The sequence below is a fragment of the Sorex fumeus genome, unplaced genomic scaffold, assembly GCF_029834395.1.
Source record: "Sorex fumeus unplaced genomic scaffold, SorFum_2.1 ptg000063l, whole genome shotgun sequence".
NCBI lineage: Eukaryota > Metazoa > Chordata > Mammalia > Eulipotyphla > Soricidae > Sorex > Sorex fumeus.
Genome location: NW_026606120.1, coordinates 70,539,770 through 70,546,677, shown reverse-complemented (window position 1 = coordinate 70,546,677; position 6,908 = coordinate 70,539,770).

Here is a 6,908-nt window from a genome sequence, read left to right as displayed (position 1 = left end):
CAGGAGTAACCCTTGAACATTGCTGGGTGTGGCCCCCCCCAAAAAAACCGAAAGCCTTCTAAAAGAATTCCTCTTCCTTTTTTTTTTTAAAAAAAAAAAGGAAGAAGAATTTACATGGAGGGCTAGAGAGAGCTAAGTGGGCTTGAGTGCATGCACTGCATCCAGTAGACCTAGCTTTGGTTCCTGAAACTGCCTGGTCCTGTGTGCAGAAATGAACCCCCTCACACACACACACTCTGAAAGAACTTACCCAGGATAGCCCCTGTGTAACAGCAGGTGTGGCTGAAAAGCCGAAAAAACATTTTTTGATGAAATATTATTCAGCAGTACAAAGGAAAAATTGATGATATGTACAATAACACTGATGAATCTAAAAATTATTATGCTAAGTGAAAGAAGTCAAATGTCAAATACCATATTGTGTGACTCTATATTCAATTAATGTCCAGAAAAGACAAATTCATAGAGAAAGAAAGCAGGTCAGCGGTTGCCTAGGGCTGGGAATAGCAGGGATTACCTGAAAACAGGAACAATAGAACTCTTTGAAGGCCATGGAAATGTTCTAAAACTGGAATGTGATGACAGTTGTGCAAATTATGTAAGTTTACTAAAAACTGTAGAACTATGCATGCACAATGAGCAGATTCTATGGAATGTAAATCATAATTTAATCAAGCTGTTTTTAAAATGCATTTAGGGCCGGAGAGATAGTTCAACAAGCTGTACACATTCTTTGCGTGCAGGAAGCCTTGTTTTGGTCCCTGGCACCATGTGGTCCCTTGAGTATCACTGGACACGACCCTCAGGCTAAGAGTAGCTTTTGAACACCACATATATGGCCCAAAAACAAAATAAAAAAGTATTAAAAGGGCCAGAGAGATAGTACAATGGGTAAGGAACTTCCTTGCTTGCAGCCAACCTGGGTTCAATCCCTGGCACCCCATATGATCCCCTAGCACAGCCAGCAGTGATCCCTGAGCACAACTGGATATGGCCTCAAAGCCAAAGCCAAATAAAAAAGTATTTAACTAAGTTTAAGGTTGAGAGAGCCAGGATTTGCAGTAGACCCTATGCATCTTAAACAATTCTTTTTCTTTTTCTTTTTGGGTCACACCCGGCGATGCACAGAGATTACTCCTGAGCTCTGCACTAAGGAATGATTCCTGGCAGTGCTCAGGGGACCATATGGAATGCTGGCAATCGAACCTGGGTTGGCTGCGTGGAAAGCAAACGCCCTACCCACTGTGATATTACTCCAGCCCCTTGAATCTTAAACAAAAATTTTTAATAGCAGGAGCCACCCCAGAAATGCTCAGGGGCCCAAGTGCCTTGCAGGTGCCATAAGGCAATACCTTAGTGCTTGGTTGTGGGGGGGCACACAGTTCTGGGGACCAAACTCAGAGCTATACACAAGCCAGATGTGTGTTGCACTCCTTGGAGCCATATCCCCAATCCCTACATGCTAACATATTAAGGTATGTACCAGGAAATGAGAAAACCTACCCCATCATGCTCCTAGTCACTCTGAGACACATAAGAAATAGTCTTCTGAGCAAAGAAAGAAAAAGAAGAAGTAGTCTTCAGTACATGGAATGCCCAGGATTTCTCTTTCGTTGTTGTTTTTTGGAAATTATACCCAGCAGTGCTCAGATCTTATTCCTGCATCTATGCTCAGGAGTCATTTCTGGCAGTGCTCAAGGGACCATATGAGATGCCGAGGCTTGAACCCAGGTCCAATGCGTTCAAGGCAAACACCTTACCTGCTATACTATCTCTCTGGCCCCAGGATTTTTCATTTTCAAAATGTGTTCTCTTGTATAGACTGGAACTTATATATGACCCATCCCAGTTCATTCCTGGGCATTGTGCATGGGCCCTTAAGCACTGCTAGGAGTGCTCCCTGAGCAAGGTAAAGTGTGGTCCAAGAACTGTGTGCCCCCCCATAACCAAGCACTAAGGTCCCTAGCAGTGCTTAAGGGACCATGCACAATGCCCAGGAATAAACTGGGATGAGTCATGTATAGTACAGTGGGCCGGAAATTTGCCTTGCCCATGGCAACCTGGGTTGAATCCCAGGCACCACATATAGTCTCTCCATGCTCTGCCAGGAGTGAGCCATGAGCACAGAGCTAGGAGTAAGCCTTCAGTACTGCCATATGTGGCCCCCAAACCAAATGAAAGTCAAATCTAAACAACAACAAAAAGTTCTCCCCAGAGTCTGCCTCATAAATAGACTTGTCACTGGGACAAATAAGCTTCAGTACCCCGAATCATCTTCATCATCCAATCCCCCTTCCTCTTCATCCATGCAGATAGCAAGGATCATGGACATTCAATTCAGAGATAATATAAATATATCAGAAAGGATAAATGAGTTTGTGGGTTTGGTTTTTTTGGGGGGAAGGGGCGCTCCACAAACAATGATGGGGGCCACAAGGGCTATGGAGGCCACAAAGTATGGGAATCAAATCGGGGGCCTTGTGCCTGCCAGGCAAGTACTACAGGCTTTGAGCTATCTCTTAGTTCCAAAGATGAATGCTTTGAAAGCTGGACTGTAGTCTGATGTTTTTTCAGACCCAGATTTGAGTATGGCTCTGGCTTCAGAGTTAGCCTCTGGGCGAACAATATCACCTTCAAGGGCATTTTTATAATAGTAACTGCAAAGTAACTGCCTTTGGGAACCATTTAAGCGCATTAGCAGCCAAGATCCAGGGATTCACAAATGAATCTCGGAAGATGGCAGCTTGTCACAGAGATGTCCCTGGTTCCTGTACCGAGTTGATTTCATCGGGGCGCCTCAGATGGAGCAGGCGTTCTCTCTTTTCGCCTACTCCAGATGAACCCCAGTAGCCACAAACCTCCGGAAGAAAAACCCAGGTACCTGGGGCCAGTGACTGAAAACTCCAGGCCACATGGAGGCAGGTATGGGCTGTCTCTCCCCATCTCCCCGCCCATCCGGTGTCCTGGCTTGTCACACCCATGAACTACCTCTGCGTGACATTAGTGGCCAAGATCCAGAGACTCACAAACAAATCTCGGAAGATGACAGCTCGCCACAGAGATGTCTCTGGACCCCAATTATTTAAAGTTTTACATATCCAGGAGTGCGTGGTTTCTTTCATGGCTACACGACATCCTATACTATTCATAACAAGCATACAAAATAAATTACTTAGCAACCGGCCTGTGGGGCAGGCTTTAGTGGTGGTGAGGAAATTTGAAATAATGTAGAGGGAAGGGATAATGGTGGAAGGACTGGTGCTGAAGTATTGAGTGTAATCAATTACTGTGAACAACTTTATGAAAATAAAATTGAAAATAGTAAGAAAAATTTTAAATAGTAACTGCAAAGTAATAGCATAGATGTGGGGGGAAGGATACTTGGATCACACTTGACCTTGCTCAGGGAGCACGCCTAGCAGTGCTTAAGGGACCATGCACAATGCCCAGGAATGAACTGGGATGCATCATGTATAAAAGGCAAACTCCTGAACCTCTAAACTATTGCTCCAGTCCTGTTCTGGATTTCTTCTTTACATTTTTATTTTTGAATTTTTAGGCCAAAAACAGTGCAGTGCTCAGGGCTTACTCCTGGTTCTGACCTCAAGAGATCACTTCTGCTGGTGCACAGAGAGCCATCTGTGGTACCAGGGATTGAACCCAGGTTGGCTGCACTCAAAGTAAATACCTAACCCACTGTACTACCTCTCCAGCTTCCACTGTTTCAGATTTCTTGATAGTAACTAGTTAGTGCAAGCCACTGCATCCGGGACCTGTCATATCCCAGTTATATTCCTTTCTTCCTAGGGCCTTAATGTTAGTCTCTACCACTGATGCAGGCTTCTGGAACATTCTAATGAATGCAGATCCACTATAAGTTAAGAGATCCCAAGATTTCTAGTTTGTTTGGAGGAATAATTCAGAATTATGTTTTTAAGGTCCTTGAAATTGACAGTATTCATATTTAAAGCCTGGCTTGAGGTTCTGGGCATATACCCAAAACCCAAAAGGTCAGAGAATTGAATGGAGCTTCTGAGTAAGATAACTAAGGAAACTGCTAAATTGTGTGATATTATCAGAGTGATAAGGAAGAAACAAGATCAAGCACCACTGCTCCTACCATAGGCTATTACGTAGATGATCTGGCACTGCTCAAGTTGAGTGAAAGTTGCAGTGTTGGGGCACTATTGGAATGTACTGGAACATTCAAGGCCTTTCCACTACACAACCACAAAGTTCCTGAAGGCATTGGTTATTCTGGAGCTTTGTGGTACAAGTTCCTCCTGAGTGTCCCATGTTACTAAGAAAGAATATTATCCCAGCCTTTTGTAACTTTTTCATTCTATAGAAACACTTGGTTGCCAAGGTCATTTTGTTGGGCTTGAGCCATCTTGTGCAATAGACGTGTTTGGCACAGGATATCCACAGGAAAAACCAGGAATAGATACCTCATTCAGCCAGGGATGAAGTGCTAGATAGGACAAAATCAGGCATCTTTAAGCCTCCCAAAACTTGGAGCCTCCTAAATTTTAGACATGGGCTTTTATCCTCAAGGTTTTCGAGTGACCAAAAATAAGAGCCAAAAAACAGTACAAGATTCCCTGCACCATATGGTCACCCAGCCTTATTGCTGGGGACAGTCCTGCAGGCCCTCTGCAGCACCAGGGCGGCCCGGGTCTTCTGGGCAGGGGTCCTAAACAGCATTGCTTTCTTAGTTCCTTGCATCTTCTTTTGGTCCTTGGCCAATTTCTGGGCCAGTTGGTCAAAAATTGCTGATGGCCCAGGACCTCCTGATCATTGGGAGGTGATCCCCCCACCCATTCCAAACAAGTGATCAGAAATTAGGAGAAACAGCGAAGTATTTATTTATTTAGGCTTTTTGGGTCACATCCAGCATTTCTCAGGGGGTTCTGCACTCAAGAAATACTCCTGATGGTGTTTGGGGAACCATATGGGATGCCAGGGATTGAACCCAGGTTAGCTGCATGCAAGCCAAACTCCCTACCCACTGTACTACTATCTCTCTGGCCCCACAGGGATTCGCACCAACGGGTCCACTGCTGAGCTAGAGGTGGAAGGTCAGAGTTAGGAATACAGGTCAGATCAATCATGCCATCACCCACCTCACTCTGCTGCCTCCCTGTCACCTCCTCAGTCCTAAACTCTGGGACTCTTGTGTTTACAGCACAGAGGAGCCATGCTCAGGATCAAGAAGGTGAGTCTGGCCTCTTCCAGCAGCTGTTCCTGGTGTGGGAGTGAACATTTTTGAAACTTCTTCCTTGGCAAAAGCATGCCTCTCCCGCAGTGGACTAACCTCAGACTAGAGCCATCCCCTTTTTCCAAGATTCAAGTTTGGGGGCGGACAGAGAGAGATGGGGAAGCTGGGGGATTTCCAGAGAAACCAGAGAAAGTGTGGTGCTGTGCTTTAAGAGAGTGGGGCCAGAGCCACATAGTACAGTGGGGAGGGCATTTACCTGCCATGTGGCTGACGCAGGTTTGATCCCTGGCACCTCATATAATCTCTTGAGTTTGCCAAGAGTGATCCCTGAGTGCAGAGCCAGGAGTAAGCCCTGAGCACCTGGGTGTGGTCCAAAAAACAGAGAGAGAAAGAGAGACAGAGAGAGAAGAGAGAGACAGAGAAAGAGAGATCTTGGGGAGAGAGAGAAAAAAGGGAAAAAGGAGGGGGAGAGAGAGAGAGAGAGAGAGAGAGAGAGAGAGAGAGAGAGAGAGAGAGAGAGAGAGAGAGAACGTGCCAGGGTTCTGGGTATGCGGCAGGTAAGATGAGAAACCTTTTCTTGGGGTCAAAGCAGAAACTGCAAGAAGAGACTTTAGGGAGATTGAGCAGAGGAGGGTCAGGAAGAGATAGGAAACTACAGGATCCAAAAGCGTGTTTTAAGTTTGAAACTACCCAAATCAAAAGAGAAAGGGACTTGCCCTTTGAGTCTGTTTCCCCACCTCTAGGGTGGGGCAGCCACATGTGGGTTCTCCTGCCCAACCGTTGTCTCTTCAGGCCCGAAAACCCTGCCGGCCCTGGCTGCCCCGCCTGCCCGAGCCTGCTGGAAAGCGACTGACCGCTGAGTAGGTTGATAAATGACGGCACCCCTGCCTGCTGCTGCCTATTCTCTCTTTTCTCCCTGTTTAGTTTGCAGCCTTCTTGCCTGGTAGGAAGCCCCGAAGTAGAAGTAGAAAAGAAGGACCCTCCAGACGGTATTTAATAATCAGTGACTGATTGTCTGCTGGAAAGGTGGGGGAGGCGGCTAGGACAAGTTTCCACGGTGTACCAGTGTCCTGTTGGCCAAAATGTTTCTTTTCTTTTCTTTTCTTTTTGGGCCCCACCCAATGATTCTCAGGGGTTACTCCTGGCTTTGCACTCAGGAATCACTCCAGGCAGCACATGGGGGACCCTCTAGAGTGCCAGGGATTGAAGCTGGGTTGGCTGCATTCAAGCCAAGCGCCCTGCCTGTTGTACTATTGCTCTGACCCCAGAATATCAATTTTCTTAATGCCTGTGCCCAGGCACTTTGGGACAAATTATGGCCCTCCATCCTCCTGGGGCTCAAGACTCTGGTCCTGTCTAGGATGAGCCCCAAGGGGCTATCTGGAATGAGGCTAATGGACACATATCCAAATATTCCACCTTTTCTTCAAATCCCACACTGCTGGGCAAGGGAAAAAATGAGAGGCTTGAGCAATTCAATAGCTGGTTTCGAAGGAATTTTTTTATTTTAACGTATAAGAATTCTTTTGAACCCTCCATGGTGCCAAGAAAAAGTATTTGAAATGTCCCTGCTTAAGGGGCCCTGGGGTTAAGTGCCAGGGATGGGAGGCTAAATGCCAGGGATGCTGGTTGCAGGGATTCCTGGGACCGGGCTAATGGCCTCCCTGCTGCGGGCACAGGAATAGCAGGA